The sequence below is a fragment of the Microcaecilia unicolor genome, chromosome 2, assembly GCF_901765095.1.
Source record: "Microcaecilia unicolor chromosome 2, aMicUni1.1, whole genome shotgun sequence".
Classification (NCBI taxonomy): Eukaryota; Metazoa; Chordata; class Amphibia; order Gymnophiona; family Siphonopidae; genus Microcaecilia; species Microcaecilia unicolor.
In genome coordinates, this window is record NC_044032.1 from 140,107,386 (window position 1) to 140,122,589 (window position 15,204).

A 15,204-nucleotide genomic window follows, 5' to 3' on the forward strand; every position below is an offset into this window, starting at 1 on the left:
AAGAGAAGGGGATGAAAGAGGGCCCAATTAAAAGTGAAAAGTTTGAAAATTTGTGGGGGGACATAGACCTGAGAGGGAAAGGGATCACTAAACTTTACGAATATATCAGGGGAAGGGATTTTGTAAAGTTGCCATTTATGTATGCATGGGAGCGAGATCTCGAGACCGAATTTACAGAAGCAGAATGGCAGAAAATATGTATGGAAGTTAAGAAAGCATCCATTTGTGTTCTTATCAAAGAAAATGCTTAAAAAATATTGAGTAGATGGTATTACACGCCAGATAAAATAAAGGCAATGTTTCCCAATGCCTCAGACACATGTTGGAGATGTGAGAAAGAGAAGGGCACCTATTTTCATATTTGGTGGGAATGCCCAGTTATACAGGTGTTCTGGAAAGAAGTGATAAATTCATTAACTAAGATCAGTGCTTTTTTTGTGCCGGTACGCAACGGTACGGCGTACCGGCACCTTTTTTTTTGCTCCCCCCGCCCCGTGAGTCCATGTCCTGCACGCAGTGCCAGCCCCCATTTCCGGCCGCTGCTGCTTCTCCTGTTGAGCAGCAGCGGCCGCTACACAAGGAAAAAGATTTTTTAAAAAACTTCAAACCTGGCTGAAACGCGGCACCCCATCAATGTAGACAGCCATTAGGCATTGGCTGTTGCCCCGCAGCCGCTCCTCCTCTTGCCTCTACGTCACTGCGCTCCTCCGGGGTCTTCCTCCAGGGGCAGTGACATAGAGGCAAGAGGAGGAGCGGCTGCGGGGCAACAGCCAATGCCTAATGGCTGTCTATAGTGCCGGGGTGCCGCGTTTCAGCCAGGTTTCAAAAAAATTTTTTAATCTTCTTTTTCTTTGTGTAGCGGCCGCTGCTGCTCAACAACAGGAGAAGCAGCAGCGGCCGGAAATAGGGGCTGGTGCCGCGTGCGTCGCGACTTCGCGCCGTTCGCGGGAAACGTGGCAGGGAGAGGGAATCCAACAGAGGGAAGGATTGGGGAGAGAGAGAAAGAGGGAAACCAACAGAGAGAAGGATTGGGAAGAGAGAGAAAGAGGGAAACCAACAGAGGGAAGGATTGGGGAGAGAGAGAAAGAGGGAAACCAACAGAGGGAAGGATTGGGGAGAGAGAGAAAGAGGGAAACCAACAGAAGGAAGGATTGGGGAGAGAGAGAAAGAGGGAAACCAACAGAGGGAAGGATTGGGGAGAGAGAAGAGGGAAACCAACAGAGGGAAGGATTGGGGAGAGAGAGAAAGAGGGAAACCAACAGAAGGAAGGATTGGGGAGAGAGAGAAAGAGGGAAAACAACAGAGGGAAGGATTGGGGAGAGAGAGAGAGAGGGAAAACAACAGAGGGAAGGATTGGGGGGAGAGAGAGAGAGGGAAAACAACAGAGGGAAGGATTGGGGGGAGAGAGAGAGAGGGAAAACAACAGAGGGAAGGATTGGGGGGAGAGAGAGAGAGGGAAAACAACAGAGGGAAGGATTGGGGAGAGAGAGAAAGAGGGAAAACAACAGTGAAGGATTGGGGAGAGAGAGGGAAAAACAGATGGAAGGATGGGGGGAGAGAGGGAAAAACAGATGGAAGGATTGGGGAGAGGGGAAAACAGATGGAAGGATGGGGAAAGAGAGGGAAAACAGATGGAAGGATGGGGAGAGAGAGGGGGAAAACAGATGGAAGGATGGGGAGAGAGAGAGGGAAGACGCTGGATGGAAGAATGCAGAAAGAAATAGGGGGGACATTGGAAGGATGGGGAGAGAAAGCAGAGCTGCTGGATGGAAAAGGGGAATAGAGAAAGACTGGAGAATAAGAGGAAGGGGCATGGGGAGAACAAGGGTGAGGAAAAGATGAAAAGCCACAGGTAGATGAAGGAAATTAAAGAATGGATAGTAAGAATGAATTAAATCTGGACAGAGAGAGAGCCTGAAAAATATTGAAGAAAGCAATGAAAAAGGAGACAAAAATGACAAATGGCACAGAAGAGTTAAGCGAAAACAAAGGAAAGGAGAATCACAGACTGGGACCAATATGGAAAGAAAAACAGTCACCAGACAACAAAGGTAGAAAAAAATCATTTTATTTTCATTTTAGTGTTTGTAATATGTCCAATTTGAGAATTTACATTGGCTGTCTTATTTTGCACTGGGTATACTGGAGCTGTAAGAGCTTACATAGATTATTTATAATGAAAAAAAATCACGTTATTTTTTTCTCCTATAGTACTGTAATATTTTCAATGATGTCTGTTTATATGCGCCATGGCTGGTATAGGGGGTGTGGTCAATGTGGGTGTGGCTATCATAGGGGTGGAGCCATATGTGGTGGCCCCGCCCATAATGAGTACCGGCACCTTTTTTTCTACAAAAAAAGCACTGACTAAGATGGTGGGTATAGTGTTCCCCCGTGATCCAAAATGGTGTCTTCTAGGTTGGGGAAACAGAGGGCGGAAGAAATGGCAAAACAGAATATTGCATATGGGTCTGGCCGCTGCAAAAACAATGGTGGCACTAAAATGGAAACAAACTAGGGGACCCACAAAGATAGAGTGGGTAGAGAAACTTAGATTGATGGCTGCTATGGAAAAGTTGACAGATAGACGCAAGGGGCGCTATAATCCTAATGCAGAGAAATGGGAACATTTGGAAAAGTTTTTTCTTTCTGGTTGAAGGGGAAATTTAATGAGGAGGGTGGGATAAAACCAAAGAAATAAGAGAAGGGGGTGGGGGGGGGGGAGGGGAAGGGGGTAAGGGGGGGGAGAAAAAGAGGTGTGTGAAAATGTTCGTATATTTATAAGTTGAATTGTTGAAGGAACCTGAGGTTCTGGAATGTTGTAAACCTGTTCGATCAATAAAATTTTATAAATGAAAAAAAAAAAAAATAATTAAAAGAGGTGGAAGTTTTTCAGACTCATGATGGGAATGAATCGGTAATCCTTTAAACTGTCATATGGCTAATAAGGTACTGATAATACACTGGAGTCTTTTCCTCCATGCTTTCTTTAATAAATACAAATATCAAGGAAAATATTCAGTTAAAATAATATACATAAAGCCTGCCATTTTGGTGGTAAGTAATTACTGAGGCAAGCTATTAGCTATAGACATCTGCAGGCATAGTAAAGGAAGAAATTTATTAAATTTTTTGTAAATTCTGCTCTTACAAATTTTTAGGCGGGGTATAATAGAACATACATAAAGGCTGCGTGAGAAAAGGGTGAAAAACACAATTGTTAAAATAAAAGGAGCAAAAGATGCAATGTTTTATAGGGATGAAGACATTAGAGAGCAATTTGTGAAATACTATACAAAATTGTATACTAAAGGAAAAGAACACCAGAAAGAGGTACTACAAGAATATTTGCAGGATTTAGAATTGCAGAGGATTACACCAGAGCAAAGGGAGGTACTGGAAGCCCCGATTGACTTACAAGAAGTACTGTCTGTCATAAAAGGCCTAAAGGGAGGGAAATCACCTGGTTTAGATGGGTACACGGCAAAATTTTATAAGGTTTTCCAGCAGGAGTTAGGGCTGTTATTGGTGAGGATTGGGAATGCTTGCTTTGTAGAGGGCAATCCGCCACTTAGTATGCGAGAAGCAGGGATCTCAGTATTGTTAAAACCTGGCCGAGACCCAACAGTGTGCGGATCCTACAGACCAATCTCCCTTATTAATATAGATGTTAAGATTCTAGCTAAAATTATGGCTGAGAGGTTGAAGGAGATACTTCCCACCCTGATACATGAGGACCAATCAGGCTTCATAGCACGACGACAGGTAGCAGACAACATTAGACGCACCCTAAATCTCACCTGGGGGGCACAGAAAAGGGGTGACTCCATTGCACTCCTCACGGTCGACGCTGAGAAAGCGTTTGATCGGGTCGAATGGGAGTATTTATGGGAAGTAATGCTGGAGATGGGATTGGGAAGTGTTTTCGTGGGATGGGTAAAAGGCCTATACTTCACTCCGGTGGCGAAGATTAAAGTAAATGGGGGCTGGTCAAGTCAATTTGCTATTCAAAGGGGAACTAGGCAGGGGTGCCCCTTATCCCCACTACTATTTGCGATCTCGATAGAGCCGTTGGCCCAAAGAATTAGAGAATTAAGGGATGTTAAAGGGGTTAGGATGGGGGGGAAGGATCACAAAATAGCATTATTTGCAGATAACATCTTATTCTATGTGGGAGCACCATTGCTGACATTACCTATAATTGTGAGGGAATTAGATGCATTTGGAGCATTGTCGGGATTCAAAGTAAATTTCGACAAATCTGAAATAATGGGAATAACAATATCAGAACATGAAAAAGAACAAATGGGAAGACATTTTGCATTCCGGGTAGTAACCACTAGTTTTAAATACTTGGGTATTTGGATTCCATGTGACTTAGCCTATTTGTGTTGAACTATGTTCCCCTGATCAGAGAAATACGAAAGGACCTAAATAGATGGAAGATGAGCTGGCTGTCATGGTGGGGCAGGATAGCAGCCATAAAGATGAACATTTTACCTAGATTGCTGTTTTTGTTCCAAACCCTACCAATCCCAGTCCCAAAGGGGGAGCTTCAAAAGATACAAACAGAGCTGGGGGGGTTTGTGTGGGGAGGGCAGCGAGCTAGACTATCCCGGAGGACCCTATGGAGGGCGGTGGAGCAAGGAGGGAGAGGTATGCCAAATATTTTTTGGTATTACTGGGCAGCTCAACTGAAACAAATTGGTGTTTGGAGCAAAGTGGATCTGTCACCTATCACAAGGTTGGAACAGATTTTTGTTCAGGGGGGGCGGCTTGATGCCCTTCTATGGGGTTCTACCCCAGAAGTTAATTATAGGAAGATGGCATTAAACCCTTTTGTTTCACATCTTCTTACGCTGTGGGCAATGCTCAAGAAAAGGTTACGGGGAACACAGCACAGATCTACTTATGCTTGGATTACCCAGGAACCTGGATTTCCAGGAGGGAGGGATGGTAGGATATTTTCCACATGGTTCCAAAAGGGCTTGATTAGATTCCGGGATTTCCTAGACAATGGTTCAATTAGAAATTTTACGGACCTTAGAAGGGAATATGACTTGCCTGAGACGGACGTGTATGCATACCTTCAAGTGAAAGATTATATTATAAAAGAGAAGGGGATGAAAGAGGGCCCAATTAAAAGTGAAAAGTTTGAAAATTTGTGGGGGGACATAGACCTGAGAGGGAAAGGGATCACTAAACTTTACGAATATATCAGGGGAAGGGATTTTGTAAAGTTGCCATTTATGTATGCATGGGAGCGAGATCTCGAGACCGAATTTACAGAAGCAGAATGGCAGAAAATATGTATGGAAGTTAAGAAAGCATCCATTTGTGTTCTTATCAAAGAAAATGCTTAAAAAATATTGAGTAGATGGTATTACACGCCAGATAAAATAAAGGCAATGTTTCCCAATGCCTCAGACACATGTTGGAGATGTGAGAAAGAGAAGGGCACCTATTTTCATATTTGGTGGGAATGCCCAGTTATACAGGTGTTCTGGAAAGAAGTGATAAATTCATTAACTAAGATCAGTGCTTTTTTTGTGCCGGTACGCAACGGTACGGCGTACCGGCACCTTTTTTTTGCTCCCCCCGCCCCGTGAGTCCATGTCCTGCACGCAGTGCCAGCCCCCATTTCCGGCCGCTGCTGCTTCTCCTGTTGAGCAGCAGCGGCCGCTACACAAGGAAAAAGATTTTTTAAAAAACTTCAAACCTGGCTGAAACGCGGCACCCCATCAATGTAGACAGCCATTAGGCATTGGCTGTTGCCCCGCAGCCGCTCCTCCTCTTGCCTCTACGTCACTGCGCTCCTCCGGGGTCTTCCTCCAGGGGCAGTGACATAGAGGCAAGAGGAGGAGCGGCTGCGGGGCAACAGCCAATGCCTAATGGCTGTCTATAGTGCCGGGGTGCCGCGTTTCAGCCAGGTTTCAAAAAATTTTTTAATCTTCTTTTTCTTTGTGTAGCGGCCGCTGCTGCTCAACAACAGGAGAAGCAGCAGCGGCCGGAAATAGGGGCTGGTGCCGCGTGCGTCGCGACTTCGCGCCGTTCGCGGGAAACGTGGCAGGGAGAGGGAATCCAACAGAGGGAAGGATTGGGGAGAGAGAGAAAGAGGGAAACCAACAGAGAGAAGGATTGGGAAGAGAGAGAAAGAGGGAAACCAACAGAGGGAAGGATTGGGGAGAGAGAGAAAGAGGGAAACCAACAGAGGGAAGGATTGGGGAGAGAGAGAAAGAGGGAAACCAACAGAAGGAAGGATTGGGGAGAGAGAGAAAGAGGGAAACCAACAGAGGGAAGGATTGGGGAGAGAGAAAGAGGGAAACCAACAGAGGGAAGGATTGGGGAGAGAGAGAAAGAGGGAAACCAACAGAAGGAAGGATTGGGGAGAGAGAGAAAGAGGGAAAACAACAGAGGGAAGGATTGGGGAGAGAGAGAGAGAGGGAAAACAACAGAGGGAAGGATTGGGGGGAGAGAGAGAGAGGGAAAACAACAGAGGGAAGGATTGGGGGGAGAGAGAGAGAGGGAAAACAACAGAGGGAAGGATTGGGGAGAGAGAGAAAGAGGGAAAACAACAGTGAAGGATTGGGGAGAGAGAGGGAAAAACAGATGGAAGGATGGGGGGAGAGAGGGAAAAACAGATGGAAGGATTGGGGAGAGGGGAAAACAGATGGAAGGATGGGGAGAGAGAGGGAAAAACAGATGGAAGGATTGGGGAGAGAGGGAAAAACAGATGGAAGGATTGGGGAAAGAGAGGGAAAACAGATGGAAGGATGGGGAGAGAGAGGGGGAAAACAGATGGAAGGATGGGGAGAGAGAGAGGGAAGACGCTGGATGGAAGAATGCAGAAAGAAATAGGGGGGACATTGGAAGGATGGGGAGAGAAAGCAGAGCTGCTGGATGGAAAAGGGGAATAGAGAAAGACTGGAGAATAAGAGGAAGGGGCATGGGGAGAACAAGGGTGAGGAAAAGATGAAAAGCCACAGGTAGATGAAGGAAATTAAAGAATGGATAGTAAGAATGAATTAAATCTGGACAGAGAGAGAGCCTGAAAAATATTGAAGAAAGCAATGAAAAAGGAGACAAAAATGACAAATGGCACAGAAGAGTTAAGCGAAAACAAAGGAAAGGAGAATCACAGACTGGGACCAATATGGAAAGAAAAACAGTCACCAGACAACAAAGGTAGAAAAAAATCATTTTATTTTCATTTTAGTGTTTGTAATATGTCCAATTTGAGAATTTACATTGGCTGTCTTATTTTGCACTGGGTATACTGGAGCTGTAAGAGCTTACATAGATTATTTATAATGAAAAAAAATCACGTTATTTTTTTCTCCTATAGTACTGTAATATTTTCAATGATGTCTGTTTATATGCGCCATGGCTGGTATAGGGGGTGTGGTCAATGTGGGTGTGGCTATCATAGGGGTGGAGCCATATGTGGTGGCCCCGCCCATAATGAGTACCGGCACCTTTTTTTCTACAAAAAAAGCACTGACTAAGATGGTGGGTATAGTGTTCCCCCGTGATCCAAAATGGTGTCTTCTAGGTTGGGGAAACAGAGGGCGGAAGAAATGGCAAAACAGAATATTGCATATGGGTCTGGCCGCTGCAAAAACAATGGTGGCACTAAAATGGAAACAAACTAGGGGACCCACAAAGATAGAGTGGGTAGAGAAACTTAGATTGATGGCTGCTATGGAAAAGTTGACAGATAGACGCAAGGGGCGCTATAATCCTAATGCAGAGAAATGGGAACATTTGGAAAAGTTTTTTCTTTCTGGTTGAAGGGGAAATTTAATGAGGAGGGTGGGATAAAACCAAAGAAATAAGAGAAGGGGGTGGGGGGGGGGGGGGGGGAGGGGAAGGGGGTAAGGGGGGGAGAAAAAGAGGTGTGTGAAAATGTTCGTATATTTATAAGTTGAATTGTTGAAGGAACCTGAGGTTCTGGAATGTTGTAAACCTGTTCGATCAATAAAATTTTATAAATGAAAAAAAAAAAAAAATAATTAAAAGAGGTGGAAGTTTTTCAGACTCATGATGGGAATGAATCGGTAATCCTTTAAACTGTCATATGGCTAATAAGGTACTGATAATACACTGGAGTCTTTTCCTCCATGCTTTCTTTAATAAATACAAATATCAAGGAAAATATTCAGTTAAAATAATATACATAAAGCCTGCCATTTTGGTGGTAAGTAATTACTGAGGCAAGCTATTAGCTATAGACATCTGCAGGCATAGTAAAGGAAGAAATTTATTAAATTTTTTGTAAATTCTGCTCTTACAAATTTTTAGGCGGGGTATAATAGAACATACATAAAGTGCATATTTCTCAATTTCTCTGGTGTTGCATGCAGTGTGTGGCTTCTTAGGGGTTTCAGGTTAATTTTTGATTTTTTTTTTTCTTTTACTTCTAGTTTGTGGTCAGCTATACTGTATTTGAGGAGGATCTATCTGTGTTCTGCATTTTTGAATAAGGCCAAGGATTATGTTAGCGTTAAGTGTAGAGAGAGATAGTAATCCATCTTATTCAATTTTCCTAATACATTCCTTGATGTTCTAGAGCTTACTACATAAAATTTTCTCCTGCACCCCAGTCTGCCATCTCTCCATCTCTTCTCCATTCCTCTTTTGCCTGTGAGCCAGCATCTTTTCCCCCCATCCTCACCCTGTGCTTAGGCGGTCGGTGGCCCAGCTGTTTGGGGAGGCTAAAGGGGGCGGGGTTAGGGGGTGGGGCTTAAATCCATAATTGTCTGATAACACACAGAAAAAATACCGTATTTTTCGGACTATAAGACGCACCGGACCATAAGACGCACCTAGGTTTTAGAGGAGGGAAATAGGAAAAATTTTTTTTTCCTTTTTCCCTCCTCTAAAACCTAGGTGCGCCGGTGCGTCTTGTCCAAATCCCTCCTCCCGGCCCTGTCACCACTTCTCCCTACTCACGCGATCTTCCCTGGTGGTCTAGTGACGTCGGGGCAGGAAAGAGCTCCCTCTTTCCTGCCCAGCGCGCTGCTCTTCATCCTCCTGTATGCAGCCTGACGGTCTCGGCGAGATTCAAAATGGCCGCCGAGAATTGAAGTCTCGGCGGCCATTTTGAATCTCGCCGAGACCATCAGGCTGCATACAGGAGGATGGAGAGCAGCGCGCTGGGCAGGAAAGAGGGGGCTCTTTCCTGCCCCGACGTCACTAGACCACCAGGGAAGATCGCGTGAGTAGGGAGAAGTGGTGACAGGGCCGGGGAGGGGGGGGGGGAGGAGGTAACCCTGACGGCGATCCGGAACTCGGAGGGCGGGCGGCCTGCCAGCCAGCCAAATCTACCTTCGAACTATAAGACGCACCCCCCATTTTCCTTCCAAATTTGGGGGGAAAAAAGTGCGTCTTATAGTCCGAAAAATACGGTAAATAAATAAAAGTCAAAATTAATACCTTTTATTAAATTTAGATATTAGCTATGTATCATATGTCAAAGAATAAAGTGGTTGCTCAAAGCATATACTAACCACAATTGCTCAACTGCAAAACACTATGCACAACTTTGTGCAAAAACACACACAGAACCTTACTGTACCATAAATATTACACTGGGCAGAACCTAATACACCAATATACCACCCATACGGAAAATGCAGACTGTCAACATTATGAAACAAGGGATCATAATATCACAATTCTCATGTAGAGCCACAAAACATCCTAATTCATGTTTAATGTGGGATAAAATGCCATACATAAGTAAATAAATATAAACTTTTAATGTTGAGCACCTGATTCTCAAAGTGGACATATTCCAAACAGTATAATGAAAATAAATGTTGTCTGGTGACTTTGTTTTTCTGATCATGCTGGCCCAGTATCCGATTCTGCTACTATCTGTCCTCTTAACTCCGTTTCCAGGGCTTCTTTCCATTTATTTCTTTTACTTTCCGCCTTTCTTCTTCATTTCTGGTCCTCAGCTTCTGCCTATTTTCTTTATCCATGTGCAGTTTTTCTCCTCTCTTCCTTTTCCCTCATCTCATCTCCTTCCTCGCTTTTCCCTCCCCTCCATCCATGTCCAGCATTTCTTCTCTCTCCCCTCCTATCCCCTGCCCTCCATCCACCCATGTCCAGCAGTGACCCTTCTCTCCCCTGCCCTCCATCCACCCATGTCCAGCAGTGACCCTCCTCTCCCCTGCCCTCCATCCACCCATGTCCAGCAGTGACCCTCCTCTCCCCTGCCCTGCATGCACCCATGTCCCGCAGTGACCCTCCTCTCCCCTGCCCTGCATGCACCTATGCCCATTGACCCTCCTTCCCCTGCCCTCCATCCACCCATGTCCAGCAGTGACCCTCCCCTGCCCTGCATGAATTATTCTCCTCCCTCCCTCCGGATCCTGACTCTTCAAAATCTTCGGGGCGGGCGCCGGGAGGACAGGCAGTTTTGCCTGCCCGCTGCGAGCACTGACTCCCCCCCACTGGCGCTGCCGGCATTCACGCTTCAAAATGGCCGCCAAGAAGTCTCGCGAGGCCGCTGGAAGTCTCGGCGGCCATTTTTAAAGCGCGAACACCAGCAGCGCAGCGCCAGCGGGGAATCAGCGCAGGCAGGCAAGACAGCCCCGAAGAATTAGCACACCACCGTTGCTGCAGCCTCCAATACCGGGCGCCTATGACCCTGTGTACCTTTTAAACTTCACTTCTTGAGCTCGCAAAGTGAGCAGGGATTCACACCCACTGCTCATGCTGGCCCCAGAGCCTTCTCTCTGACGCACCTTCCTGTTGTCACATCGACAGAACTGTGTGAGAGGGAAAGCTCTGAGGCCAGCAAGAACAGTGTGTGTGAATCGCTGCTCATTATGAGCACCTCTGGAAGAGAAGATTTTTTAAAAAGTACACATGAGAAGGGGAGTTGAGAAATGGAGAGAGAAGCCATATCGTACCCTGTGGCTACCCCACTGATAAATAGACAAAACTCCCTCACCAAAATAAAAAATCTAACCACATCAATAAATTAAATGTACAACATAAAAAATACAGTATGGAGTGGAGGAGTAGTCTAGTGGTTAGAGCACCAGACTGACAACCAGGGAAGCCTGGTTCAAATCCCACTGCTGCTGTTTGTAATCTTGGATATGTCTCTTAACTCTCCATTTACCTGAGGCACAAACCTAAATTGAAAACTCTTCAGGGTCAGGGAAACATCTAGTGTACCTGAACATAACTCACCTTGTGCTACTACTTAATGCAAATATTATAAAATTAACAATAATTTTAAAATTATTATTCACAATTTAAACTGGTTTTGGTTTGAAAGTTTGACAGAACAAGGAAACATTCTTCCATGTGTCTTGGCTGGCTAGGCTTCTTTGGCCTTGGTGTGTGTTCAAGAAAGGTCTTGGGATAATTCTTATGTTGTTGCCTCCAAATAGTGTTCTCCATGGATATTTTTACCAGCCATTTAGCCTGAATGAGTAGCTGGGTTGGGGTGGGGGAGTACCGCACATCTTATAACATTTTCTGTTAAGTTAACCGGGTAGCTGATTTTGATGCTCATTTTCAAAGCACATAGACCTATATAACTTTGTAAGTTTATGTGCTTTGAAAATGAGCATCAAAATCAGCCAGAACTTGGGTGGGAGACACTGTCCTCAACAGTGGACTGAACACAGAAATTTGATGAACAGGAGGCTGATGTGATATTCTGGATGGCTCCTCTGCTTAATTGTTGCTCTGAACCTAGTCTTTGGGTCATACCGCTGTTCCCTCTAAGCTGAGCAGGAGTCCTCCATCTACAGTCCTGCTAATAAAGGGTGCTGTTTCACTATTATATTTTCAATAGTAAGGGACAGGCAAGTTCTGCAGACTCCAAACCTATCCCTCTCTAGAGATTGAAAACTCAACATTGAAGCACCACTCCCTGCTGGTTGCAGTGCAGTTGGATGACACCTGCTCAGCTTAGAGGGAAACAGTGGGTTTCTCCCAGTCAGTTGGTTATTTTAAGAGTGCCACATTATGTAGATTTGCATATTACTTGCTTAGGGGGGAAGGCTGGTGAATAGGGCAGTTCTTATAATTTGTAATGACACAGACATGAATTGGGTTTGGAAGTTGCCTCCTGGAGTAAGAAAATAGTTCACAAAATGAAAATCTTATTTTTGTATGGTTGAAAAAGTACTTTTCACACAAAAAACAAAGGCCAAGATGAACCCAGAGGACCAGCATTCAAGGTTTCTAAGCCCCAATTTCTTTGAAAGACAAACCCATCTTCTCCTGAAGAGGAGTGAGGTGTAAAACACTTATATCCAGCATTTTGGGGCCACTTTCCCCATAAAATGCCTTGAAAATGGCTGCTGCTTACCATTTTGTCTTTAAAGAATTATTTAAAAAATTTCAAACCTGCATCTGTTTTTTTTTTTTTTTTTTTTACAGCCATAGAGAAGATGCCATTCTAAAAGCAAAAATATAGTTTAAAACCATGATAGTAACTAAATTATTCAAAATACCGGGCTTCATTTTTCTTCACACCCGTTTTTACTGATTTAAAAAGTGAGCTTAGAAATAAGACTGATGGTGGGTTTTTGTTTTTTGTGAGAATGATACTCATTTCTCTGAGAAAAAGCAGGAGTGTAATGAGTGTATTCTTACAGATGGGTGATGTCCAGTGGACACTATGCAGGAATGCTCTCCCGCTCTTTTTCTTGAAGCTTTTGGAAGCATTACCTGTGCATGCGAGCCCCTTCCCTTTCTACCAGAAGGTCATCTGGGACAGTTAATAAGATTGACACTTTGCTTTCATAAACTTAATCAAATCTCATAAGTATTGCCATACTGGGACAGACCAAAGGTCCATGAAGCCCAGCATCCTGTTTCCAACAGTGGTCAATCCAGGTCACAAATACCTGGCAAGATCCCCAAAAAGTACAAAACATTTTATACTGCTTATCTCAGAAATAGTGGATTTTCCCCAAGTCCATTTAATAATGGTCTATGGACTTTTCCTTTAGGAAGCCATCCAAACCTTTTTTTTAAACTCCGCTAAGCTAACCACCTTTACCACATTCTCTGGCAATGAATTCCAGAGTTTAATTACACGTTGAGCAACGAAAAATTTTCTCCGATTAGTTTTAAATTTACTACATTGTAGCTTCATTTCATGCCCCTAGTCCTAGTAACATAGTAGATGACGGCAGAAAAAGACCTGCACGGTCCATCCTGTCTGCCCAACAAGATAAACTCATATGTGCTACTTTTTGTGTATACCTTACCTTGATCTGTACCTGTCCTTTTCAGGGCACAGACCGTATAAGTCTGCCCAGCACTATCCCCGCTTCCCACCACCGGTTCTGGCACAGACCGTATAAGTCTGCCCAGCACCATCCCCACCTCCCAACCACCAGTCCCGCCTCCCACCACCGGCTCTGGCACAGACCGTATAAGTCTGCCCAGCACCATCCCCGCCTCCCGCCACTGGCTCTGCCACCCAATCTCGGCTAAGCTCCTTAGGATCCATTCCTTCTGAACAGGATTCCTTTATGTTTATCCCACGCATGTTTGAATTCCGTTACCGTTTTCATTTCCACCACCTCCCGTGGGAGGGCATTCCAAGCATCCACTACTCTCTCAGTGAAAAAATACTTCCTGACATTTTTCTTGAGTCTGCCCCCCTTCAATCTCATTTCATGTCCTCTCGTTCTACCGCCTTCGTATCTCCCGAAAAGGTTTGTTTGCGGATTAATACCTTTCAAATATTTGAACGTCTGTATCATATCACCCCTGTTTCTCCTTTCCTCCAGAGTATACATGTTCAGGTCAGCAAGTCTCTCCTCATACGTTTTGTAACGCAAATCCCATACCATTCTCGTAGCTTTTCTTTGCACCACTTCAATTCTTTTTACATTCTTAGCAAGATACGGCCTCCAAAACTGAACACAACACTCCAGGTGGGGCCTCCCCAACGTATTTTTGGAAAGCGTAAACAGACGCTTCACATCTCATCCCCTCAATTCTTTTTTTTTTTTTAACTGGGAACCAGTTGGGGGTAGGTACTGTCTCGGGTGAGATTGAGGTCCCTGAGTCATCTGGAAATACTTCCTGGATGAGGAAACTCAGCTTCTAGTGAGCCTGACGAGTGACTTCATTGTATCAGTGCTTCCTGATGATTTTATTGGTCTCCTGCATTGTCTCCAAAATGACTATTTCTATATCCCAGAATGTCCAACAGCTTCTTGTGCACATCTGGATGGATATCTGAAACCTGTATCTAGGTGAGGCTGTGAATCTCAGTCCCCATTGCACAAGCTCATGACACTGAATCAAAAATATCATATGCTGCCACGATCATATATTTCAACCAAAAAGAAAAGATTCTCTATTAACAAAATTAGGAGCAGTGGGCTACTTACAAACAAAATATCAAAAATAAGGAGGAAAAAGCCTCAAGAAGCTCCCCAGCCTAAAGCTGCAAGAGCAGGACTTCATTGTCATCGGTAAGAAACCTCCTTAAGAAATAACAGCAACAAAATAACTGCTAAAGCAAACTTGTCAAAAAATGTTTTTTTTTAATATATATATCAGCTGTGGAGTCTCTTCCTTCTATAGCACAGTAGACCGCAACCCACAGTGGCCAGCGTTTCATCAAGCTGCATCAGGGTCTAACAGTCAAAAGAATCTGCACAGGAGAAGAGTCGTAGACAAAAAGTCTCTCAAGCTTGATTAAATGCTTCACTAACCCATCAGTGATCACTTAACTTCATTCATCTGAAGACGGAACTAAAGAGACACATTCCTGGAAAAAATGGCAGCCCCTATAAAAAAAAAAAACATGATGTCACACGCCTAAACCAGCTACAGCCAATCCTCTTTAGTGTCATTCAAAAAAGTAATCACAAAAAGATCAGAAACAAAAATTAAAAGAAAGTAAAAAAAAAGTGACACCATTCAAGCTTGGCGTTAAGACCCTGTGAAAATAATGTGTTCAAGCTGAAAATTCATTGTTACTCTTTCTGCAGCAAGATACGGCATTTGTCTCTAGTGCTCTTAGATGCAGTGATCTGTTGCAATACTAAACAGCACAGAGTCGCAAACGGGTGCTGGTAGGATACACAGTGACTCGCCAGTGGTAATGAAGTCTTCTGAGTGTTAATAGCGCTCTTGTGTTTCACCAGACGCGTATACAACTGATGAGATGTCTGTCCCACATATAGCTTCTCACATGGGCAAATG

At 44.3% G+C, this 15,204-nt stretch overlaps 1 protein-coding gene across 3 annotated transcripts in view; it reads left to right on the forward strand.

The window, feature by feature from the left end:
- The window catches only part of RASA1 (RAS p21 protein activator 1), a 385,986-nt gene that overhangs the window by 243,808 nt on the left and 126,974 nt on the right, over positions 1-15,204 (forward strand). Inside the window, exon 20 of one of the 3 annotated variants that reach the window (XM_030193363.1) lies at positions 129-144. The exons of the other annotated variants lie outside the window; for them this stretch is intronic. The gene's annotated coding sequence lies outside the window, so the exon portion shown is untranslated. Of the gene's footprint in view, positions 1-128; positions 145-15,204 lie in introns of those variants that run through there. 3 annotated transcript variants of the gene reach the window in all.